Source organism: Ovis aries, chromosome 1, assembly GCF_016772045.2.
Source record: "Ovis aries strain OAR_USU_Benz2616 breed Rambouillet chromosome 1, ARS-UI_Ramb_v3.0, whole genome shotgun sequence".
Classification (NCBI taxonomy): domain Eukaryota; kingdom Metazoa; phylum Chordata; class Mammalia; order Artiodactyla; family Bovidae; genus Ovis; species Ovis aries.
The window spans coordinates 57,285,452-57,313,374 of NC_056054.1; positions in this window are offsets into that span (position 1 = coordinate 57,285,452).

Here is a 27,923-nt window from a genome sequence, read left to right on the forward strand (position 1 = left end):
AATTTTCATTAGAGATCTTCTGGACTTGGCTCATTCTTCTTTCTTACCCTTGAAAGATCTACTCAGGAAGTTCTTAAAATAATTTAGTTGTTGTGTTTAAAATTTTCACATAAAAAGATAAAAATGTGATAACATGTCATTATTGTAAGGAGAAGGACTAACAGCTTAAAGCTCAAAATTAAAACCTAGATGAGAGAATGTTTATCATAATTTTACTTAGCAGCTTGCAAGTCTACTGCAGAGCTTTTAAAGCAGTAAAAACAAAACAAATGCCATAACCACAAAACAGAGTAGGTCATCTACTTATGTATGGTTTTATATTATAGTGATTTGACTTCCTTTAAAAATATAAATTTTCTGAAATATGGGATGAAATAGGGAATTACTATTAAGGCATATAATATGATCAGAAAATATCAGTGAGATTGTTTTACTATCAATAACCTGGTAAAGTTATGTGCTTCAATTTCCATTAATTTGTTGTGAAGTCCAGCTCATCAAACATTATTACATATGTTTTCAAAGTACAGCGCTAACTTTGTAGATGTAAATCTATTTATAGGGTATTGAAAGAAGTTATTCATAAGACACTGAAAACAATTTTCTAGAATAATTTTTTAGAGTAATACAATTTTCTAGAATAAAACACGTATCTCAATAATACCCTCCAATGCTTCACAAAATTATTACTTAGGAGAACTTTTCTCCATTCCCAGCTCACTTTACTCTCCCGTTCTATTTCTTTCTAGAGATAAGAAAACAGATTCATGTGCAAATATCTCCATAGGGCTTAACACACTTTTGAGACAGTGAGAAAGGGAAACAGATATTGTCCATAAGCATAGAGAGGACTGACTGGCAAACACTATGTCTACTTGCTTAATATTCAATTGTTCCACTTTTATGTGGATATCTAGTTCCTATAGAACCTTGAAAAAAGTTGAAACTACATAGTTTTGTCATTATAAAACTACTTCCTTTGCCCTAGTTTTCTCCCTGCTCCCCTACATATAACCTTTCATATATTTATTTTGCTGTCCACATTCTTCTTGAAGTATGTTGTTAAACTTAAGACCTCATAAAGTAAATCCTTAGAGTTATGAAAAAAGAAAGTGAGGTCATTTTGGAGTTGTGTGGCTAATTTACCATCTGAACACTTTTGCATTTTTCCCATGTTAAAGAAACTTTAAAAACTTATCAATAGATTTCTTTGTGACTTTTACTAATGAAGTTGTATTTTTTTTTCCACCAGTGGTAGGTGCTGAATAATTTGCATGGGAATTTGAAGGTTCATGGCTTCCAAATCAGCAGGAGTTAAGGCTTAATTGCTTGGAAATATATTTTCATGGCTGATACAAGTAACAGAAAAATGTCTATATGTCAAGAGAGGTTCTGTGCTAATCTGTTAACCATAACATCTGCCAGCTCACATCTAGATACAATGTAACAGTTAACAGCTTGAAGCTATTAAAAATGTACCAATAAGGGACTTTCATATACTTTTTTCCATTAATTTGCTTCTTCACTTTAAACAAAGGAGTAGAAAATTTTTGAACTTTACTATCAGTGAAAAGGAAAGTACATTCACCTAGTTTGAGCTTCAAAACACATTACACTCATTGCTGTACGTTAAGGTAACACTTTAAAAGTCACTCAATTGCTAATATATTCTGTGTCAACTCAGGAGCTGTCTATTAGATCTGGTTACACTCCAGAGACAAGGATATGATTTCCACTTCTAGAGATCAGGTCAAGAATTGCAATAACAATTAGTAATTAGTAGTTAGATCTCTATTTACCACATTAAAAGGTCATTTCTCCAAAACATTTAGTCTCATGAGAGGAAAGGAATACAAGATACTATAAACTGTTGAACTTTTGAAATCTAGGAAAGACCATAGAATCTAAGATGCTCTTTGAAATCTCTAGACATTTTAAGTATAATGAGATCTTTCTTAAGAACTCATTTTTCAAAAATCAATTCATAACTCTAGGCCTTAATTCTAGATTTTACTCAAATATATACACATAACAAAACAATACTCTTGGCTTAAGATTTGTCATCTTTAAAGTGATGTTATCCCTGTAAACATGGATAAAAGATAATATATGAGCATAGCTATTTTAAATACTCCCTATGGTTCTCATGAAAAATATGAATAAATCATGTATTAAAAACTCTAAATAGTATAACATTTTAAATTAGAGTTATACTTTACAGTTTGAATGTAACTGGTTTCTGAGAATTTGCATAATAACTTAAAAAAACAAGATATGAAGGAAATGTATTTTTTTAATTTTCTAAATTAAACTTGAGTTTTGCTATCTAGACTACATTCCATTAAATTAGGACAAATATAATGTTAGTCAGCATTGGAAGTTCTATACAGTCCTCAACTTGACAACATGTTCAAGATTCTGGAATCTTACACTGAGTTCATGTGGTTCGGTAGGGTGAGGTACTCTCTGTTTATCAATCAACACTGTATAAACTTGACTGCAAAGATTTTCCATTTACTTATTTTCCTTGTCTATCAGACCTGGGGAATTTGTTGACTTGACACCATAAGGTGACACTTGGGATATGGTGATTATATGTGAGGCGGAATTGTTAATGCCTCTGTTACTACATCCAGAGATGTCTTCTGGAACTTTATGTCTCTGGGGTCTCCCTGCCTCCACCAGGACAGTGTCAGAAAATAGGACCTTGTTTCCTCCCTTTCCAGAGTCTATACATCTCTCTCTTTCCCATAGCTAAGGGAATGCCTTCTGTGACTTACAGACACAATTTTATCTTTTCTGCTTTTCCCAAGACTTTTTTTTTTTTTCTCAGACCTGATATTTTTCCATATAGTAGGTTTATTAGAAAACAAATTCTAAGACATTTTATAGGTTACCACTGCATTCAACGTCATTACACCTCTCTCCTCTTCAAAGGGCATGAAGCACAGAGCCGATTAACTGTCTTAGTAGACAGAAAAGAAAAAAAAGAAGACAGAAGAATTAAACATAAATACTCTGAAATAGTATTCAGCCATATTTAGAGAAATAATTGAGTATTTCAAAGACATAGGTTATGTGAATATTTTGATGATATAATTCAGTTGGAATCAGTATGAAGTATACTAGTGTCAACAAAGTACAAGAAATTCTAAAGGCAAAGAGTAGCCTTATAGTCATAAAATATAGGTATCATTAATGATTAAAAGGAGAATTTTACCAGCAGAATCATTCATAGTAAGTCTCCTAGTTTCATAAAGAAAATCATAAAGTACTAACAGAAAAGGATGAGGGTATCTTAATCACATTAAGAATTGCATGAGATAAGCCCTTTTTGGATGCAAGAAACAAAGGCCTCACTTAACGTTCTTATTGTAAAGATCTCCTGAATTTCCATATTGCAGGAGCTTTCAATAGGATATCTGGATGGAAGGGAAAGCTAAACAAATGGTCTTAAGTTTTCCTTTCCTAACATACATATTCAGAGAAGGCAATGGCACCCCACTTCAGTACTCTTGCTTGGAAAATCCCATGGACGGAAGAGCCTGGTAGGCTGCAGTCCATGGGGTCACTAAGAGTCAGACGACTGAGCAACTTCACTTTTACTTTTCACTTTCATGCACTGGAGAAGGAAATGGCAACCCACTCCAGTGTTCTTGCCTGGAGAATCCCAGGGACAGGGGAGCCTGGTGGGCTATTGTCTACAGGGTTGCACAGAGTCGGACATGACTGAAGTGACTTAGCAGCAGCAGCAGCAGCAGCAGCAGCAGCAGCAACATACATATTGCTTTTATTTATACTGAATAGACTCCTTATTCTTAGTGATGGAGAATAAGGTTAATAATAAAATATATTAGGGTGTTGATACCTAAATAGCATCAGAAAAATAAGCAGATAACTTTTGAAGAAGAGTAAGTGTAAAACCAGAAAACAGCAGCTTTTATAAAGGCAATGAAAGACAAAAATAAGTCAATTTAATTTTGATTGTTCTCCATAAAATATAAGAGAAAGTAAAAACTTGCTCTATCCATAAACAGTATGATGTAATTTGCACATATTTGAAAATAAAGTCAAATAGCTTTAGGGTTAGCACTAAGGAAGTAGTAAATAAGCAAATGCCAAACAATATGACCTAGGATATTTATATTGTATAAATATCTAAATCAAAACATGTACTCTTGACAACACTGGAGATGCCACAAAAGTCTTACCTCTATGGCTGTTTCTGGATAGGTCTATAAAGTTGATAACTCACGTCGTTATAATTTTGTTTGCTTTATCTATCTACTTAGTTAAATGGGAGAAACTATAGAACAGGGAGAATAGGCCGAGGCTTTCTTCCTTTTCTCCTGGGATTGCAGTGACTCAACTAGTCATTGCCCTTCCCTGACCATCAGCTCTGGGATTTAAACTTTCTCAGACAGAGAAAGTTGAACTGTAAATAGTGTCAACAATCCACAGCAATAGTCCCTGAAATTCAATAGCAGCTTAATATATTGACAACCTTCTATTACTATATCATCCAGAAAATTGTATTCTCAAGCAATTAAACCTTATCTCCTGCTAGTTTAGAAGTCACAAAGCATCGAATGTCCTCTTTTATTCAATCAATCTCTATTCTTGGTCCAAAGACTTATGGCTGGCAAAAGAGTGATTTGATGCAGAAAGTATTGATATATACAGAGCTATTCATATCATTATAATTCTGTTTGCTTTAGTTATCTATTGCAAGGTTGCAGGACTTTGGGCAGTCAGTTTTCCTCAAAAGCACTTCAGGACATTTCTGAAACCTGGGAGCTTACTAGACTCTTTTTTGCAATATGTAAATCTATAGGAAAGGAAGCTCTAAGGTATATCAATTGAGAAAAACAGTTCTTATATAATAATCTATACATTGCAGAGAGAAGTTAGGATTCATAAATTAATTTTAAAACAAATAAAAATGTAATATATAATGTATTGCTGAAAAGTTCAGGGGGCATATAAAACAATGTCTTATTTTAGATATCTTTGATGAATATCTTGATCAACTTGATTATAAATCATATTTTAGTATTTTAATGTGTGGGCATCTAGACTATGAATGAATTCTAGGCCTTCAACACTATCAAGTATTATATTTAGTACTGGGTCTGCAACACGTCCAAGCTCATATGCTTTTTCTTTGTAAACTGCATACAAAAAAAAAAAAAAGGCTATGCTTCTCTGGTTATCCAGGAAACAAGCTTACAGCTTTCTGTGGTGATTTCTGTTGGCTATAATTTCCATTAGCAATCACATTTTGACATCGGCTATCAGACAGAGGTAGCTTTCAATATCCTTTTCAGAAAGAGTATCTCTTATTTGCAGACCTAAATCTTAGGCTATTGGTAGATTCAGATATCTTTGAGACAACTGCCACATACTATCTTGTCAGTGACTCAAGTAGGTTTATTCATATTTATTGTATTTTATTTTTAATATTTTCTCTTTGACCCAAGGTTGTTTAGAAGTATATTGTTTATGTCCCAAGTGTTTGAAAAATGGAGTAGCATACTTTTCTCTATCCTCCAAGGTACAATTCTAAGCCATGAGCATTATATGTAAAACAAACATAAGACAACTCTGAAAGACAGAAAGAAAGTAGGAGGCTAGCTGGGGAACTTGGGACTCAAGAAACAAGACAGTGATGACTTTGTTTTGTTTTCTTCTTGCTTCATGTATCCCAGACTTAAGAGTTGAAGCTGGCAGCCTAGACACACCAATGGTTGAAGACCAAAAAAAATGGCAAAGGAAAACGACAACAAGATTGTGCTCTAACCAAATGTTCAGCTAATGAGCAGTCCAGCAAGATAACAGATCACATTTAGCCCACTCAATTCCATCCAAACACTTCAGAAAAAATATCGTCCCATCAAAATCCACCCTGACAAAGGCTGACTAGTGAGATGAGGCTTCTACAACCTCCATACTGTAATAAGCTACCCCAATCCCTTCTCAAGTGTTATGTCATAAAAGATCTCAAGTATCACTGGAGGCTAATTAAAGGACCTAGACATTTATACATAAGTGAAAGAAATGAGACATCATGGCCTCTTCTTTTGCTGAAGTGGTATTAAAAAAATACCAGTGATATGCTAGTGACTAAGAAAGATTATGACTCTCTTCCCTGAAATTAATATTCTAGTGGGTCTAAATGTCTGTGATATTTAAAACATGATAGTTATAGGGTACTATGTTAAGAATGATGGTGTCTTGCTACTAAAGTATAAACCAAGGATAATGCATACTTGTAAAGAGTAGAAAACCAAACAAAAACTCACATAACAAGGTAAAGAAGCAAGGTAAGAGACAAGGATTGTAAACTTCAACATCCTAGAAAACTAGAGGTGTCCACAGTTCTCAATAAAGGATAGTGACTTCTTCCCAGATAGAAAAAGATTATTATGTCCTCAGGTGCATATATATTTTATGGAGTGGCCATATAATAGGATAAAAAAAGCATGCTTTTCAGGGATGCCTCATAGCTAAGTAATTATTGAGTTATACCAGTAACTCAGTATATCTTGAATTCTAATTTAATTAACTCTTTCCATAATTATAATAGCTTTAACTATGCCATAGATTTTTTTGTGAGGATGAAGTTTTCTTAACCATGACTGGTCAATGATGGGGATTAGAATGAAGAAGGCCAAATATCTTAATATTTTGAACTATAAAGGAATCATTGTTTTCCCTCTAAAATGTTCATAAAAAGTGAACTTCTTTAAGATCTCAATCATGAAGATTTATAAAATAATCTCACATGTAAAGCAGAACTAACACATGGATAATAAGGATGACATTAAAACAAAGATATGAAGGGCATTTAACTGTTTTTCAAATAAGTTAAAATATTTTTATCAAAAATAAAAATTACATTCTGATATTAGAAGTTAAAAAATGATGTAAATCAAGGATAATAAATACATCTGCAGTTATACAAATGAATTAATCACTTTTAGAATATCTCACTTCCCAGTTTTGCTCTTTAGTCTTTCTAATTTACAAAAAAAAGCGTAACCCAGTTATACTAGTATTACTTGTTCATAGTAACTTGGAAAAAAACCCTTGAAAGTAAAGAAAATATTTTTATTTTTGGTGCAATGTTTATCAATAATACTGAGCCTGAAAATTCTAATGCCAAGAGAGATAAAATGTATAAATAATTATATTTTCTGTGATCTTGAAAAAGGAGATTGTTTTTAGATAATGAAGAGGGACACATATTAATACTTTATCACAACATTTTAAACATTTTGTAAACAGGATGAACTGGAAGTCAGATAATTAAAAGTAAAAATAGAGGACAAATGATCAAGTTTGGAAAGGGTTTATTGAAGAGCCCTGTCTGATCTTGTGTGGCACAGAAAAACTGGCAATCTAACCTGGATGACAGGAACTGGACTGTAGGACATTCACATCCAGCATCGACATTAGAGTGAATTCTTATTGCAGATCTTGTAAGTTACAGAACAAAACCAAAAGTCGACCTTTAACATTATGCCTGTCCCTATTGACATTCCGAGTTCTTACCTTTTCCAGTTTCTCACAGCTTGAGGAGGATGGCCATCTTTCAAGCTGGGTGGTAGAAGTCTGTCCCTAAAACAGTGGAAATTTATATTGGACAAGGTTCAATTATTTTTATCCTGTTCATTGATATCTTATGCTTATAGTATCTTATTATGGAAAGTAGAATGAAACTTATGTAACTATTTTGTTCAAAAACCTTCCTGAGTGTCTGAATATTGTCTTCAAAATCAAGTCTTCTATGGCCTAGCAGTCAAGCAAACAGCCATTCTGGTTGAAATATTCTTAATATAATTATCTTCCACTACCCTCCATCTGCTTCCTCATCACATCCCGATCTCCAAAACAGCAATGACCTCTTACATGTGTGACTCCATACTTTAATCTGTTCTTTCCTCTGCCCTGCCAGCTCTTTTATTTTTCCTTCTGCAAATCAATGCCACTTTTCCAGGCCTGGCTCAAGTGTCACTGTCTCCAGGTACCACTTTCATGCTACCATGAGGTTTATTCTCTGTTCTTCCAGTGCTCCTGTTGGCGTCACTGTTTTATCCCAGCACATTTAGTCTTGCAATAAAATTCTACTTCACACTTGCTTTTCTCCCCATTAAAAATAGTCCTGTGTTGTATTTGTCTTTCTTTAAATCATATCATCTTTTATGTGACCATAGTATTCACTTTTTTCACAGCCATCACTTAATGTATATTTTAATTGAATTTTAGAAGCTAAGAATTTTATATAGATAGATAGATAGATAGATAGATACACACACACACACACACACACACACACATATTTTTCCCCAATACTCATGTATGGAGAGTTTGGACCATAAAGAAGTGCTGGAGAAGACTCTTGAGAGTCCGTTGGACTGCAAGGAGATCAAACCAGTCAATCCTAAAGGAAATCAACCCTGAATATTCATTGGAAGGACTGATGCTGAAGCTGAAGCTCCAATACTTTGGTCTCCTACTCATTGGAAAAGACCCTGATGCTGAGGAAGACTGAGGGCAAGAGGAGAAAGGGGCAACAGAGGATGAGATAGTTGGATGGCATCACTGACTGAAAGGATGAGCAAACTCGGAGATGGTGAAGGACAGAGAAACCTAGTGTGCTGTAGTCCATGGGGTTGCAGAGTTGGACACGACTTAATGATTAAACAACACCAAATATATAAGCACACATTTATATATTTACATATGCATATACACATATATGTATAAAGATATGACAGAGGCTAAAATGAAAGTACTTAATGGAAAGTTAAGAGAGGTTAGTTGTAAAAGTTACCACAAGAATTAATTAGATAATGGTGGGATTACCTTTCAAAATAAGGAGGAAAACAGAAAAGTAAACCCTAGTACACAAGCAATTTTAGACTTATAATTTAGCCTTAGGACAAGATTCTAAGGCAGAGAACACAAAGTTAAATGCCTATAAGGGGCACACAGCTACCAGAAAAGTGGGAAACAGTTTGAATTATGACAGACAGATAAATATGAAAGAGGAAAACCATCCAACTGATTTTTGCCATGAGGCTAACATAAGCCAAATACTACCTTTGTTGTTGTTGTTTTTTTTTTTTTTTTTTTAGAAAAGACCTTATTTGAGAGAAAATATTTAAATTCAATATTTATGTGAAAACTCAGACTTTATTTTAAAATAGCAAAAAAAAAAAGAAAAGAAAAATTAAGGTTAAAAAATCCTAGCATCAATTTACAGTCTCTAAATTTTGTCCAAAGACTTTTTACATAAGATTATTGAAATGAGGGAGAAAAGTAAAATTAAGAGCAGTAGTTGGAGATAAGTAAAAATGGAGCATACTTGTTTTGAAGTGCAGACTTCAAGATCATGAGTGGTTTGTGAATATCTGAAAATGGTATAATGGCAAGTCAATGAGAGAGAACTATTTTGACATAAAGGTTGATTACAGAACTTCTGAGTTGATCTAACTATAATTACTCTTCGTTAGCACTGCCTATGCCTATGTGTCTGTTTTTTAAACATTCCACAAATATTTTCTCAATCCTCTGAATGGACCTACATGATTCAGTTCAGTTCAGTCACTTAGTCAAGTCTGACTCTTTGTGACCCCATGGATTGCAGCACACTCAGCCTCCCTGTCCATCGCCGATTCCCAGAGTTTACTCAAACTCATGTCCATTGAGTTGGTGATGCCTTCCAACCATCTCATCCTCTGTTGTCCCCTCTCCTCCCACCTTCAATCTTTCCCAGCATCAGGGTCTTTTCCAATGAGTCAGTTCTTCATATCAGGTAACCAAAATATTGGAGTTTCAGCTTTAGTATCAGTCCTTCCAATGAATATTCAGGACTGGTTTCCTTTGGAATGGACTAGTTCAATCTCCTTGCAGTCCAAGGGACTCTCAAGAGTCTTCTCCAACACCACAGTTCAAAAGCATCAATTCTTCAGTGCTCAGCTTTCTTTATAGTCCAACTCTCACATCCATACATGACTACTGGAAAAAACATCATAAGTATTATTATTTCAGATGAAGAAACTGAGGTATACGAATTAACTAGCTTCCCTCAATGTTCCTACACAGCAAGAAATTAAATCCAGCTCTTCCAGGCTACAAAGTCTGACTCTGATAATTTGGGTCTAAAATTGAGTATGTATATATTTAGCTGACTAACATCAGCTTTCTCTGGGGCCCATCATCTCTAGGTCCTTAACATTCTTTCTGGGTCTGAAAAGGTAATGATGCGTCATTAGATACTGACAACTCAAATGACGTGGTTTGAGTTCTACCGGTAACTAGCTGGTACCTCCCATGCTTTCTAAAATATCTCTAAGACAGCTGCCAACCAACAGACTGGAGGGTTTATTACTGACCTAGTAGTACAGCTGAGGAAAAAATCCTGAAACAGTCAGGTTTGAAGCCATCTATCTAAATAAAGAAGGAAAAAAAATGAAAGATGTGTGTAGAATAAATAAGTAGCACTGATTTTGCAATCAGTCCAATGTGTGTAGTAAAAGAGAAAAAAAAGACAATTCAGTGAATAGTATGAGGTTTCTCAGGATTTTGTTGCATAGATCAAAAGATGATTATAAGGGAGCATGTTAAGAGGTAGTGAATATTATTTGACAATTGACATAAATTTAATAAAGTATAATTCAATAAAGTATAATCTGTACTTCAGTGTATGTAGTATGATTCTACCCATATTGATGTTAAATAAAAATCATCATTATCAATTTCTAGTACAGTTGAAGAGTTTTCCCAAACCCTTATTATTTGTTATTTGTCTATTGTGCTTTATTTTTAATCACTAAATTTCTATATCTGAGTCTTAAAGTTTGGCTTTTATTCTCTTGATAAAACATTGACAACTTGAGAAGAACATTCACTGAGTGCATTTGATGGGCAAATATACTTCATGCTGTGTTGAATGTGTAACCTATGAATGGATTTGGCCATTTTGTTTTGAGCTGTCAGATAAATTTCTCTTGGGCATCTTTCCTATTGCTGTGCATCTAAGCAAAATAATATTTTATTGTTGGTCATAATTAATAATTCATTGAAACATACTAAATGAATGCACTCAAAACATGGATGTAAATATTGTTAGGTCTCTGAATATAGCAGTCTCAGGCCCAGCATGATTTTTGCAATATGAATTGCAGTTATGAGTTAGATCATTCCCTATCAGAACAAGTTGAGAATTATAACATAAAAAATTGACAGATTCTTTCTGCCTACAAATGAGAAAACAGATTTGTAAAATGTGAAATGAGCCATTCTGGCAAAGTAGAATTTGAGCTTCAAGTGTAAACACTTGAGTTAATGGCTGGAGTTTCTCAATCTCAGAAGCTCTGGTGCATGGGGAGGGTGAAGCAGAGGTTACCAGAGCTCTTCAGCCTTTTACTTAGAACATTCTTATAGGACTTAATTAGGCAGATTACCTGTTATGCATGGTGTAGTGTGCTGACAATTTTTAAACTGGTATGTCCTCCAGGCAAATGGAAGGCACAGTCAGAAGGAATTACACTCTACACAAATAACTCTGAGCATTTTATTAGTGGACCTCATAGAAATGAAATCTTCCTTGTCAATGCACCATTTAGTGTTTAACTCAATTGAGTACCAAAGAGTTTGTTAAATGTTGAACGGCCATCTGGATTTATGGATCCAACCTGACTACATTTTCAGTGGCTTTTTTTTTTTAAACTAGTGACAGTATTGCAGCTTTGAAATAAAATAAAAAACCTTCAGTTTTTAACACTATGTGCTTTGTTCTAAATTACCAGATAAGAGTGCCAGTGTGATTACTTACCAAAAAAAGACAAATTTGGTGCTTGAAAAACAATATAATTAAAACGCTAAGAAAGTAAAAATCACTTAAGATATGTCCACAAACAATAACTGTTTACAAATCCTTTCAGGATGCAAAAATTAACTTGCTACATACCTGTTAAATTCCTGATTCCATTTAATCACTTTATTCACCTAACCACCTACAGAGAAGGGTCATGATGTCAAGCAATCCTGAATGGTATTTTGTGTGAATTGGGAACAAAGCTTTTAAAGGCCAGAGGTTTCGAAACATAAACCAGATGTGCTCATTTTAAAAACCTACTTAGTTGTGGGGCGGGGGAGAAAGGTCAGACTCTTAGATCTTTTAAAAAATCTTACTGTCAAACACATTCCATGGAAACTAAGCATTTTACTATTCTCAAAGTGCTGCAATGCTGACTTTTTTTTCCTTTGAATGAAATATTTGCTCTGATCTGAATTATACATGAATTTTTCCTACATTTAGATCACAATAAGATACTGGAAGATTTCCTTAATCATTTAAAATCTCCTAAAAGAAGTCAGAATATTTAAACTTTGCTTTTATAGAAATGATGTTGAATAATTTAAAAAATCATAATTCTCAACACAAGTGTCTGATTTAAATGTCAGTTCTCAATTGTTTATGGAGCATAAATCTAGGTCATGAAGTGGCTATTAAACAGACTTTTATAAATATATATTTATATAAAGTTGAATGCCTTTCATCTTTAGAGTGACAATATATGATGTGTGGTGTTCATTTTCCATAGCAGCAAATTAGATTTAAAAAGAACCTACTACTTACTTACATGCTTCAATATTTTTGTAAGACATAAATTATATTGAGTTCTTGTTTAATTTTTTTAATATTTTGTGTAAAATTCTTCATGTAAAATGGGTATTTCTTTCAGTAACATCCCTGATTTACATTTTCCTCACTTTTGAAACAAATTATGCCAGTGTCTAAGCTGTTACTTGGTTCCCATTTATCTTACTTCCAAAGGGATAATTGTGTGTATTTAGCTGTGTGTGTCCTATGGCCTTGAAGTTGAATTTTGCTTACTAGCTATGTGATCTTGGTTATATTGCTTAAACTCTTTAAGCCAGAATTTTGTCAACTACAAAATGGAGATAATAACATATGTATTCCACATGGTTAGTAAGAAAATGAAATGAGAAACTATATAATACACTAACCTCATACTTGGTACAACAATGTGTGGCACATTGTAAATATTCAATAAATTTTAGCCAATCAATTCAACCACATAATAAATCAAGCAGTATCTCTGTTTAAGAAATAGTGATAGACTGTGAAAAGTACTGGACTTGTTTTCTAGTTCTAAACCTCTGATCATAGAAAATAACTTTAAAATCTCTTAACCTTTTAAATGCCTATATTACAACAAGCTTTATGGACTACAGTGAAAATTCAGTGAGATAGTACATGAAATGACCTAGCATTATTGCTCAATAAAGTTATGTAAACATTTAATTTATACTGCTTTATAAATTTCAGTTCTATTGTTAAAATAATTTGGATTTAAACAAATTAGGTTTATATCTGCATAACTGCTTTCAGCATTGTTGCAAAGCCTACAAGTTGCTTCGTGACATCTTCCTTAGTCATAGAATTCCTGATTTCCAGCTAGCGACACGGACATCGGGAATAAATGCTATATATCCTAGCCACAGTGCTCTGCTTACTAGCAGAGAACAAATCATGCTGAGCTCTAAAATGATGCCATAACTAGGGAAAACTGTCTGCTACCTGGCAAAATGTTGCTTGTTATATATCTTTGATAACAGAATAAGTAGTAATTTATTCGTGTTGGAACACACACATATTCTGCATATAGATTTGTCTTTCCTACCTACAGTGATGCTGCAAACAATATACATAAACCTACTGAGTGCCTCATTCAATCTAATATATCCCACGCATTATTACCTCTGACCAAGGATCCCACTTCACAGTAAAAGAATTGGAACAAAAGGATAGTGATCACAGGATTCAATAACTAGACCAGGTGCTCCATTACCCAGAGAGAGGGAGTCTTAGAAAAGACCACCATATATACTACTCAGTAATGGTACCAAAATGTTGTTGCTGAGCCATGAAGATGCTGGGATTCTTGGCCTCTGGAGAAGAATTCAATCCAGGGCCAGTGATGAGGCCTGATCCCTCAGAGCTTTTATATAATAAAGTTTTATTAAAATACAAAAGAGATAGAGAAAACTTCTGGCATAGACATCAGAAGAGGGCTAAAGAGTACCCCTCTGACAGTCTTCAGATGGATGTTATATAACTCAGTTCAGTTCAGTTCAGTTGCTCAGTCGTATCCGATTCTGTGACCCCATGAATCGCAGCACTCCAGGCCTCCCTGTCCATCACCAACTCCTAGAGTTCACCCAAACTCATGTGCATTGAGTCAGTGATGCCATCCAGCCATCTCATCCTCTGTTGTCCCCTTCTCCTCCTGCCCCCAATCCTTCCCAGCATCAGAGTCTTTTCCAAAGAGTCAGCTCTTCGCATGAGGTGGTCAAAGTATTAGAGTTTCAGCCTCAGCATCAGTTCTTCCAATGAACACCCAGGACTGATCTCCGTTAGGATGGACTGGTTGAATTTCCTTGCAGTCCAAGGGACTCTTAAGAGTCTTCTCCAACACTGCAGTTCAAAAGCATCAACTCTTCAGTGCTCAGCTTTCTTCGCAGTCCAACTGTCACCTCCATACATGACCAATGGAAAAACCATAGCCTTGACTAGATGGATCTTTGTTGGCAAAGTAATATATCTGCTTTTTAATATGCTATCTAGGTTGGTCATAACTTTCCTTCCAAGGAGTAAGCGTCTTTTAATTTCATGGCTGCAGTCACCATTTGCAGTGATTTTGGAGCCCCAAAAAATGAAGTCTGACACTGTTTCTCCATCTATTTCCCATAAAGTGATGGGACCAGATGCCGTGATCTTCATTTTCTGAATATTGAGCTTTAAGCCAACATTTTCACTCTCCTCTTTCACTTTCATCAAGAGGCTTTTTAGTTCCTCTTCAATTCCTGCCATAAGGGTGGCGTCATCTGCATATCTGAGGCGATTGATATTTCTCCTGACAAACTTGATTCCAGCTTGTGCTTCTTCAAGCCCAGCATTTCTCATGATGTGCTCTCCATATAAATTAAATAAGCAGGGTGACAATATACAGCCTTGATGTACTCCTTTCCCTATTTGGAACCAGTCTGTTGTTTCATGTCCAGTTCTAACTGTTGCTTCCTGACTTGCATATAGGTTTCTCAAGAGGCAGGTCAAGTGGTCTGGTATTCCCATCTCTTTCAGAATTTTCCACAGTTTATTGTATATAACTACTAGTAATATATAACTACTAGCAGTCTGCTAACTGAAGAAAGGAAATGTCTCAAAACCCAGAGACTGGCACCAGGCCTCTCACCCACAACATGCATTTTGAGATAATATTGGCACAAGGTGAGTTGTCCCAAGCCATAAAATAATTGACATGAATCTCGAAGAAATGCAGGTTTCCAAGCAAATACAGTCTTAATAACATGGCTTAAGAAAACATTTGTGTGAGTAAAACATACTGGCTTGTCAAGTCCATTCTGAGTCTTAGGTAGAAGGGACTTGAAGACAGAGTCTAGGGTAAATACATAGCTCATGAACATAGCTTAAGACAAACATTTCCATAAGAAAAAAGCATGGGTTAGCTCCAGGTTTGAGAAAAGTTAAGTTCAGGTGGAGCCAGGGGTCGTCATGGCAACAAAGAATTTTAAGAGAAACCTCTTTTTTAATTTGTATAGAGAATGGGAAAAAAACTCTGACACTTGTTTGTTTCCTCCTGCTGCGTAAGAGAGAGAATAAAAAATGTCTGACACTTGCAGCCTATTTCCTCCGTTCGGAGACCCCTGGCCTTCCTGCTTGTTACCCTCTCAGTCCCAACTGGAAAGTAACCTGATAAGATTTGGTGATGCACATGCATGGTTAGTCTTAACTAACCATTAGTACAATGGTGTTTCTGTCACAGATGGAATAAAGGCTTTGGGAAACAAGAGTAACAGTGGCACCTTTCCATTTTATGACCCATTTACAAAAGGTTGCTTACGATTTTTGTGAACTTGGTCTCTCCTAGTTTAGAGGTCATAGTCCACAAAAAGAAATTCTTCCAACAGAAAACATGGAAATTACTGGACTCAGAGTTGAGTCTGCTTTCTGACAATTCTATCTTTTCATTGCATTTAATCTAGAGGCACAAAAGAAGTCTGCTGCTACTATAGTGATTGATCTTTACTGATCAGGTGAAAGAGGGTGGCTGTTGCACATTAGGAACTAGAAAAGATTTGAACTCAGTGCATCATCTGATGTGCCTGACAAAACTGCCATATTCGTTGATTCATGTTGATGTTTGGCAGAAACCAACAAAATTCTGCGAAGTAATTACCCTTCAATTAAAAAGTAAATACATTTTAAAAAATTCAATGGGAAAACTATTGAAGCTGTTAGATAGTTAGAATAGGAAACAGGAGTCCAAAATGGCGGTGGCTAAAAGACAGGGAAGGGAAAAGCCCATGAAAATAGAACAAAAGAAGGTCAAAGGAAGGTCTGAGGACCAGAGTGAGGACCTCTGGTAGAACAAACAGCTCTCCTGGCTAGCCCAATTTACATAGGGCAGGCCCAAGGTGGGAGGAAAAAACATATAACAAGAGGAGCCAAATAGCCAGGGGTCTCTCTCTCTCTCTCTCTCCTGCGAGCAGGTGCGCTCATTCTCTCTCTCTCTCTCTCTTCTCTTCGCATCTTTTGGGTTAGCATGCCCCCACGCCTCAGGGATGTTTGTTTCTTTATTTTCTAAATAAAACTGATCTGTCTGAGAACTATAACACAGACTGTCCTAGAGCTGTGACGTGCCGAGGGCTTTAACATCCGTCGCTTCAAATTTTTGTTGTGATGAGATAGAATCGAGGAGATTACACTCGCCTGAGAAAGCTATGAATAAGACGAAGATAAAACATCAACCTGAGAGTAGAGGAAGGAAATTATAAATACCAACCACAGTATCACTATCAGATTTATATATGAGGTCTTCAGTAGGTACCCACATAATCTTCTTCTGTGGTGTACATATTCATATTAACTAGCTCAACTTTTTTCCTCCATCTCTTCCTTTCTCCTACAATTTCATATTTAATGTAGGTGGTGGTGAATATTATAATGTTATCCTTGGTTTACAAGACAATAAGACAGCACTCTACTGAATTAGTGGAGAGAAGAAGAGATGGGAGCAGGGCTTGATAGTCATTTTCACTTATAGAGTGACAGCTGCATCATGTGAGCTGAGGACATGTTGTGGTTCTAGTTGTCTTTGTTTTGAAACTGAAACTCATAATTAGAATGAAGTGTACTATAAATGGCAAGTACCTCTAGGGGCAAACTTTTGCTCAGACAACCTTGGCTTCAAACATTCTTTACTGTGCTATCATGTACTGCAAAGTCTGGAAAATGAAAAACTCCATTTCTAGATCTCCTACAATTTAGAGTTCTGTTGTGATTTAGTTTCAGCCAAATGCATTCTGTCTTAGATTTGGAACTGTATTACATGGCAAGAGGTGCAGAATGCGATGCATCCCTTTTGATGATAAGGTTTGTAACAGAGCATCATGGATACTAATTAGATGACTCCCTGCAATGATGAAGGTAGCATTCACCATTGGAGCAAGACAGTGAGAGTCTATAGTCTATAGCCTCCAGATTCATCACTTTCCACAATGGCAGTGGCATCCGTGCTGCAGATAGTCATAGGCCATGTGATCTAAAGAACTGGGAGATTTTATTTTTCCCCTCTGATCTTGAATAACTCATTCATCCCTAATAATAATTCTATTTGGTCAATCTGCAATTTAATTAACTTCAGTGTAACAACTATTTATTCTGCATCTTCTCCATGCAAAGCTATATATTAGTACAAAGAGGAAGATGATGTGACGTTTGTTCAAAGAACTCACACTCATAAGAGAGACAGTCATGTGATTCATCACACTCTGAGGTAATAGAACTAAAAATTAAATGCTATAGGAAGTTAAAGAAAAGTGATTAGTGCTATTTGGTATTGGATAAGATTCCATAAACACTGAGCCTTAAATAAAGAAAACAGAGAAGAATTTTAATAAGAATTTAAAGTAGTAAGAAAGCTTCCTCAGCATTTGAGACTGAGATATTAGAATTCAGTGTTTGGGCAAATATAGATGAAAACTGAGTTTGTCCAAGACTGGAAAACCTAGTCTGAAAGGGAGACCTCAGGGAATCAGTCTAGAAAAGCATGCTAGGGATCAAATTGCACTGATAATTAAGTGCAAAGGGAGTTTAGAGATTATTTTGTTTTTGTTTTTGTAGGCAACTAAGAATGACAGATCTCAGTTACAGGAAGAAAGCTGCGGAGCTAGTGTATAGATTAAATTAAAAGTGAGAAAAGGAAGAATACGAAGAAGGCTAATTAGTAGGTTATTGCCATAGAAGGAAATATTTTCAGGGCAATACTATGAGAATGAAGGAAGACTGATAGATTTCATAGATATCATAGAGTAAAATAAACAGGGCTTGTTTTCCTACTGAATGTGAAAGTTGACTTAAAAAAGTTATATTCAGAAATGACTTCCCATTTTCTAAACTGAATTATCGTAGGCATAATGAAGCCAGTGACTACACTCAGAAGCACAGTAGCAAATCAGATCCGATAGGAAATGTATTGAGTTCTGTTCTGATTTGCTGCACTGGTACTAGCCACATGAGATCTATCTAGAGATGCACCAATAGATTTTAAAATCTTAAGGCCAAAAATTGAAGTCAAGGTTATAAATTAAGATTTTATTAACTATATATTTAGAAACTGAAGATGGCACCAGTCTGGCATTTTAGGTAATACTAATCCCCTGATTGGGCTTCCCAGGTGATACAGTGATAAAGAATCCTCCTGCCAAGGCAGGAGATTCAACAGACATGGGTTTGATCCCTGGGTTGGGAAGATCCCCTGGAGAGGGAAATAGCAAAATGTACTCCAATATTTTTGCCTGGGGAATCCCATGCACAGAGGAGCCTGGCAACTGCAGCCCATGGGGCCTTGATGAGTTGGGCAGGACTAAGTAATAAGATTCCCCTATTACTGTTTGTCACAGTGGATCTCGTGCAACACCGACAATTTTTGCAACATTTAGGAACCACACCCAAGGAGCTCCTAAAATATTGAAAGGTAATGGAGAGAACAGAAATCAGTTAGAAGGAAAAACTGTATTAGGTTGGCCAAAAAGTTTATTCAGGTTTTTCCATAACATCTTACTCTTTAGATCACTGAGCTACTTTTCAGATCATTGAGATGCTCTGGAGGACTTTTATACATACTAGACAAGATTTTAAAGTGAATCAGGATTACTTGAATTATTTATGTTGATTGAGACTGTGACACTCAACTTTCTTGTTGTTGTTATTTTAACCTGATAAGCCAAAGATGGAGAAAGAAGCTCTATACAGTCAGCAACAACAAGACCAGGAGCCAATTGTGGCTCAGATCGTGAACTCCTTATTGCTAAATGCAGAGTTAAACTGAAGAAAATAGGGAAAACCACTAGACCATTCAGGTATGACCTAAATCAAATCCCTTATGACTATACAGTGGAAGTGACTAATAAATTCAAGGAATTAGATCAGATAGACAGAGCGCCTAAAAACCTATGGACGGAGGTTTGTGACATTGTACAGGAGGTAGTGATCAAGACCATCCCCAAGAAAAAGAAATGTAAAAAGGCAAAATTGTTGTCTGAGGAGGCCTTACAAATACCTGAGAAAAGAAGAGAAGCTAAAGGCAGAGGAGAAAGGAAAGATATATTCATTTGAATGCAGAAATCTAGCAAGGTGAGATAAAGCTTTCCTTAGGGATCAGTGCAAAAAAAATAGAGGAAAACAATAGAATAGGAGAGACCAGAGATTTCTTCAAGAAAATTAGAGATACCAAGGGAATATTTCATGCAAACATGGGCTCTATAAAAGACATAAATGGCATGGACATAACAGAAGCAGACAATATTAAGAAGAGGTGGCAAGAATATACAATAGAACTATACAAAAAAATGCCTTCATGACCCAGATAACCACGATGGTGTGATCATTCACTTAGAGCCAGACATCCTAGAAGGTAAAGTCAAGTGGGCCTTAGGAAGCATCACTATAAACAAAGCTAAGTAGAGGTGATGGAATACCAGTTGAGCTCTTTCAAAATCTTAAAAGATGATGCTGTTGAAGTGCTACACTCAATATGTCAGCAAATTTGGAAAATTCAGCAGTGGCCACACAACTGGAAAAGGTCAGTTTTCATTGCAATCCCAAAGAAAGGCAATGCCAAAGAATGCTCAAACTACTGCACAATTGCACTTATCTCACACACTACTAAAATAATGCTCAAAATCCTCCAAGCCAGGCTTCAGTAGTATGTGAACCCTGAACTTCCAGATGTTCAAGCTAGATTTACAAAAGGCAGAGGAACCAGAGATAAAATTGGCAACATCTGTTGGATCATTGCAAAAGCAAGAGAGTTCCAGAAAAACATCTACTTCTGCTTTATTGACTTTGCCAAAGTCTTTACTGTGTGGATCACAACAAACTGTGGAAAATTCTTAAAGAGATGGAAATACCAGTCCACCATACCTGCCCTCTGTATGTAGGTCAAGAAGCAACAGTTAGAACCAGACATGGAACAACAGACTGGTTCCAAATAAGGAAAGGAATACATCAAAGCTGTATATTGTCACCTTGTTCATTTAACTTATACGAAAAATACACATCATGTGAAATGCCAGGCTGGAAGAAACACAAGCTGAAATCAAGATTACCAGGAGAAATATCAATAACCTCAGATATGCAGATGACACCACCCTTATGGCAGAAAAGTGAAGAATAACTAAAGAGCCTCTTGATGAAAGTGAAAGAAGAGAGTGAAAAAGTTGGCTTAAAACTCAACATTCAGAAAACTAAGATAATGGCATCTGGTCCCATCACTTTATGGCAAATAGATGGGGAAACAATGGAAATAGTGACAGGATTTATCTTTTTGGGCTCCAAAATCACTGCAGATGGTGACTGCAACCATGAAATTAAAAGATACTTGTTCCTTGGAAGAAAAGCAATGATCAACCTAGAGAGCATATTAAAAAGCAGAGATATTACTTTGGAAATAAATGTCTGTCTAGTCAAAGCTATTTTTTTTCCAGTAGTCATGTATGAATGAGAGTATTGAACTATAAAGACAGCTGAGTGGTGAAGAACTGATGCTTTTGAACTGTGGTGTGGGAGAAGACTCTTGTGAGTCCCTTGGACTGCAAGGAGAACCAATCAGTCCATTCTAAAGGAAATCAGTCCTGAATATTCATTGGAAGGACTGATGCTGATGCTGAAACTCCAGTACTTTGGCACCTGATGCAAAGAACTGACTCATTTGAAAAGTCTCTGATCTGACAAGTTGAAGGTGGGAGAAGAAAGGGATGATTGGATGGCATCACTGACTCACTGGACATGAGTTTGAGTAAGCTCCGGAGTTGCTGATGGACAAGGAAAACTGGTGTGCTGCAGTCCATGGGGTCACAAAGAGTCAGACACGACCAAGTGACTGAACTCATTGAACTGACTATGGCTTAGAAAATTTAAGGTATATTTTAAAGAATATTTACCCTAAATTTTTAATAAGCATATATTCCTCATAAGTTTGTTCCTCATTCTAAATTGCTCAACAGGTTTTAGAAGCTTCCAGAATTCACAATATTCTTCTAGGGGTAAAAGCAATCATCAAAACATAAAGTCTCTTCTAGTCTTGTCTGGGTTAGCAATTTCAATTTGTTATAACCCATCCTCCTATTATTTGTTTGATGGAATAGGTTGAAATTTTGTTTATTTGTTCCTTTTTAAACATTCTAAGGTAAATATAATTAAAGACACAAAATCTTAATGACCAAGTTATATATAATGGTACACTCACATATGAATAAACAATAGATGGTGAAATACCCATCTCTAAAAGAAATCTGACCTACATAGCTTAGTGTGAAAGAAAATCATAGTTTCAAACTGCTGACTTTTCTATTATTGAAGATTTTGATAGATTTTTTTGTGTGTATAATAGTTCAAAAGATTAAAAAAAAAATCCCTGCTGCTTGTGATATAATTTCAATCAAAGAAGTTGCAAAGAAAGAAAAATAACAAAACAAGCATGTCAAGAAATAAGATATTATGATACTAATCAATTTTGTGTGTGCAGTTTTAATTACTAGTAAATGCCAATACCTACAGCATACTACCAGGGTATTTTGTGCTGAGGAAACAAGTCAAAGAAATCACCTATCTACTTAGTGTTATGGAAACAAAGAACTATGGAGCTGAAACTTTCCTCAGAGACTACCTAGTTCAATCCCCCAATTTTATCCATGAGAGAACTGAAGTCCACAGAAGCAAAGTGACTGTTCATGGTTTTATGACTATTAATGTCAGAGAGAAGAAACAAACATGGATCTACTAATTAAACTGAGAAATTATAATAATCCCACAAGTCAGTAGTTTTGCCTCCTTTTCTCTCTTAAACAGATGAGAAAAGTAAGAATCAGTCATTTGTACCTGGGTCAAAATGTAATGACAAATCTGTGTGATCTTCCCCCCTGCCCCCAAGCCAAAGTTGGAAGAATTTAAATAAAAATGTCAATTCCTAAAAATTATCTTTCTTATGGGAGAGAAGATACACATATGGAGAGTGTGCCTCAAAGGTGAGTCCATAAAGTATAGTCCCATTGATTATAAACTTGGCACTGAGGTACCCTGGAACATGCAAATACTTACAGAAATTTAATGAATTATTAAAAAATTTTGAAGTATTCCTCTACTCAGTATCTGTTGAATACCATGCAAATTGCTAGCTTGATGTAGTTCACTGTTTTAACATTAGGTTATTTTCCTTTTGATGGTGTCATGTTTTTGAAAAACTGGGATTTGGCAATTGTGATAAAAAGCAAGCCTCAAGCAAAAACAATGTGTCGCAGAAGATTAAGTTGATAGTATCCAATCAAATTATACTGCTTAAGTGTATAGTGTATAGCAGTCATAGTCATCTCACTTATATAGTTGTATTTAGAAATAAAATAAGTAATTTTTCTTTTAATTTCTACATATGATTACTTTTAATGCTTTTTAAGTTGCTTAGACCTAACTACTTCATAGATGATACTGTTAGGCATTTGTTTGCATGAAATAATATTGAAAAACCAAGGGAATCATAAACCAAGAACCTTTGAGAACCACATATATGCCCTTTTTCTCTAATATGAAGAGATCAAATGTCCACTCACAAGTGAAGCTGGAGACCTAGAAACCATTTTCTATGAAGAAATTTAGAACAAAAGGAAGCAATATTACTTCATAATAAAAATGACTTTTTTATCCTAAACATATATTTTCATAGCTCACTATTTATGTTACTATTCTTGGAATTAAGGAAGTTAAACTATCAAATGCAATATTCTCTGCTGTATGTAAACCAAATATCTACACAAACTGCTCCTTTCTTTCATCAATCAGGTCCTGTTACATTTTGTCCCCCTGCTCTGGCTTCATTGTAAAGGAAAAACTGTCCTACAGTTTCTATAGAATGGCACCCCACTCCAGTACTCTTGCCTGGAAAATCCCACGGATGGAGGAGCCTGGTAGGCTGCAGTCCACGGGGTCGCTAAGAGTCAGAGACGACTGAGCAACTTCACTTTCCATTTCACTTTCCACTTTCATGCATTGGAGAAGGAAATGGCAACTCACTCCAGTGTTCTTACCTGGAGAATCCCAGGGACGGTGGAGCCTGATGGGCTGCTGTCTATGGGGTCGCACAGAGTCGGACACGACTGAAGCGACTTACCAGCAGCAGCAGCAGCAGCTTTCACCAAATTTTTTGTGCAGTTTCTCTATAAAGTAAGATTATACAATTCATATTATTTAGCAATCTCAGCTAGTGTAAAATAGTAAATTATTCTAAAGAGTGAATTCTACTCTGGGGTTTCATAATCTTCTAAGGAAAAAACTTTGCTGAACATTAAGAATTTCTAAAGCTAATAATAATAGCATTTGGCCTATGATTATGAGGCCACTTTAAAGCATAAGTTTTCTATATGAAGATTTACTGAGAGCAACAAATATTTTGAGGAATATAAAGCTTCATTAGAGGCAACTTATTTCTAGAATGATACTTTATTACATAAAAATATAGAAATTAGACCCGTTAATTGTAGAACCCTCTAATCCATTCTTTGTCTACACTTTTCGTAAAATTATTTTTGGCTTGTTTTACTGCTTACCCACAAAGTAACAATATCTCAAATCCTGGTGGATGAAATCAGAGGAATAAATTAAGAGAAAGAAATTTCCAGCCATTTTAACCTGAGGTCAATGCATCTTTTAGAGGCCTTAATCTTTCTTTAGTTTCAAATGCCTGCCAAATTTTTAGATAATTCTTGAAACAATCAATTCACTTCTGTTCCAGGTGCATACTAAGAAAAAATTATAATATTACTCTTTTGCTTGTAAACACTTGTATATTTAAGATGTTTCCTTACTATATTTTTATGTAAAATAAAATTAATTTTACATCTGCCTTTGAGAAGTTCACATACTGGCAGAGTTGCTGAAGGTTTGATCATAGGAACTTGACCTACCACAAAACAAAACACATGCATATACACACAGGGTACAACAAAGGAACAATAAAAGAATCTTGAGTAAAGTGTTTAGTAAGCACTTATGGTATAATGGAGATGAATCCAGAAGTTTGCCAAGAAAGAAGAATCCTTAAGCATTATCCATGCAACTGTAAATTAGGTATTTGGGCAGGACGATTGGGCAGCAAACTTCTAAGTAGTTCTGATGTAGAAATCTGCTATTGTTGTTCTTGCAAAAAATGCAAAACTGTCAGAATATATTTTTTTAATATTCTATATAGAAATACTGGTTCACCAGAGAAGTTTCAGATCAAGATCAGCACATGTTACACTGTAAATGAAACACTAATGCATAGTCCTTTCCAGAACTGAAAATTTACTCTGCATCTAAGGGCAACATATGTCAATGCAGAAATGGAAAAGAGCATCACCTTCATAAGGACAGCATGTGACATGGATGGAGAGAGTATGGTTTCTTTATAAATAGTTTGAGAAAAGCATGGTGATACTATGGACATTAATTTGCCAATATGCAGCAGGAGCATTTAAATAATAAATTCCTTCCCAAGTAGCTCAGCTGGTAAAGACTATGCCTGCAATGCAGGAGACCCTGGTTCGATTTCTCACTCGAGAAGTTCCCCTGGAAAAGGGATAGGCTACCCACTCCAGTATTCTTGGGCTTCCCTGGTGGCTCAGATGGTAAAGAATACACCTGAGATGTGAGAGACCTGGGTTCGATCCCTGGGTTGGGAAGATCCCCTGGAGGAGGGTATGGAAACCCACTCTAGTATTCTTGCCTGGAGAATCCACATGGACAGAGACTTCTGGAAGGCTATAGTCCATGGGGTCCCAAGAGTCAGAAATGACTGAGTGTCTATGCAAAAGGAAAATTGATCTAATAATTTCAGATCTATGACTCTCTCCTCAAGGAAATAAGCAACAAAAATAGACATACAGATCAATGGAATAGAATAGAAAGCCTAGAAAAAAACCCACACACTAATGGTCAGTTTGGTTCAGTTCAGTTAAGTCACTCAGTTGTGTCCAACTCCTTGCAACCACGTGGACTACAGTATGCCAGGCCTTCCTATCCATCACCAACTTCTGGAGCTTGCTCAAACTCATGTCCATTGAGTCAGTGATGCCATTTAACCATCTCATCTTCTGTCATCCTCTTCTCTTCCCACCTACAATCTTTCCCAGCATCAGGGTCTTTTCCAATCAGTCAGTTCTTTGCATCAAGTGGCCAAAATGTTGGAGTTTCAGCTTCAGCATCAGTCCTTCCAATGAATATTCAGGACTGATTACGTTTAGCAAGGACTGATTGGATCTCTTTGCAGTCCAAGGGACTCTCAAGAGTCTTCTCCAACACAACAGTGCAAAAGCATCAATTCTTCAGCACTTAGCTTTCTTAATAGTCCAACTCTCACATACATACATGACTACTGGGAAAACAATAGCTTTGACTAGACAGACCTTTGTTGGCAAAGTAATGTCTCTGTTTTTGAATATGCTATCTAGATTGGTCACAGTTTTTCTTCCAAGGAGTAAGCATCTTTTGATTTCATGGCTGCAGTGACCATCTGCAGTGATTTTGGAACCCAAAAAAATAGTTTGTCACTGTGTCCATTGTTTCCCAATCTATTTGCCATGAAGCGATGGGATCAGATGACATGGTCTTAGTTTTCTGAATGTTGAGTCAGTTAATCTACAACAAAGGAGTTAAGAATATACAATGGGGAAAAGATTGTCTCTTCAATAAGTGGTGATGGGAAAACTAGACAGTTATATATGAAAGAAAGAAATTAGAACATCTTCTAACATCATACACAGAAATAAACCCAAAATGAATTAAAGATCTGAACATAAGAAGAGATAATATGAAATTCCTAGTGGAAGATACAAACATTCTTTGACATAAACCGCAGCAACATCTTTTTGAACCAGTCTGCTAGAGTAATGGAAATAAGAACAAAAATAAACAAATGAGGTCTAATTAAAATTAAAGGCTTTTCAAATGGTAGAAAATATTTGCAAATGATGTGACCAGCAAGGGATTAATCTCCAAAATATACAAACAGCTTATACAGCTCAATATCAAAACAAACAACCCAATCAAAAAATGAGCAGAAGGCCTAACTATATATTTCTCAAAGAAGACATATGTATCACCAAAAGGTACATGGAAAGATGCTCAACACGACCAATTGTTAAAGAAATGAAAATCAAAACTATAGTGAGGTGTCATCTCACACCAGTCAGAATGGCCATCATCATAAAGCTCTCAAATAATAAATGCTGGAGAGGGTGTGGAGAAAAAGGAACCTTCCTATACTGTTGGTAAGAATGTACGTTGGTACAGCCACTATGGAGAACAGTATGGAGATTCCTTAAAAATATAAATGTAAAGCTTTCATATGATTCTGCATTCCCATTCCTTGGCATATATCCATAATTTACAAAGAAACATCCACCCCCATGTTCATTGCAGCACTACTTACAATAGTCAGGACATTATACTACATCAGCCTTACTTATCCACCCATCTAGATAAGAATTTGATAAAGAAGATGTGGTAAACACATACCATAGAATATTATGCAGCCATAAAAAGAATGAAATAAAGCTATTTGCAGCATCATGGATGGAACTAGAAATTATCATACTGTTAATTAAGCCAGAAAGATAAAGACATATATCATATGAAAATGCTTATATGTAGAATCTTTGAAAAATGAAATAATGAACTTATATACAAAACAGAAATAGACCCCCAGGTATAGAAAACAAACTTATGGTTACCAAAGTGGAAAAGGGGCCGATAAATGGGGATTTGGGGATTAACATATCATGTACACACTACTATATATAAAATAGGTAACAAACAAGGACCTACTGTATAGCACAAGGAACTCTACTCAGTATTTTGTAACAACCTATAAGGGAAAGGATCTAAAAAAGTGTGCGTGTGTATACACACACATATATACACACACATATATAAATATATATGTATATATAACATATATGTATAGCTGAATCACTTTACAGTGCATTTGAAAATAACACAACATTGTAAATCAACTATACTTCAATTTTTAAATGAAAGGAAACAAGTATAAATTTAAATAAACATGAAAGATAACTTCTAGAGATATTATTTGCAGATTATTTCTAATAGTAAAAACTAAATACCACCTGTTAAATATTGTAAGAAATATTAATAAAATATATTTATAACTTGTGACAGAATACTAAATGACCTAAAATATTTATAAAGAATAGCAACTTATTCTTATACAGCACTAACTATATGACAGAAATTGAATATTTAATATAAAGTTAAT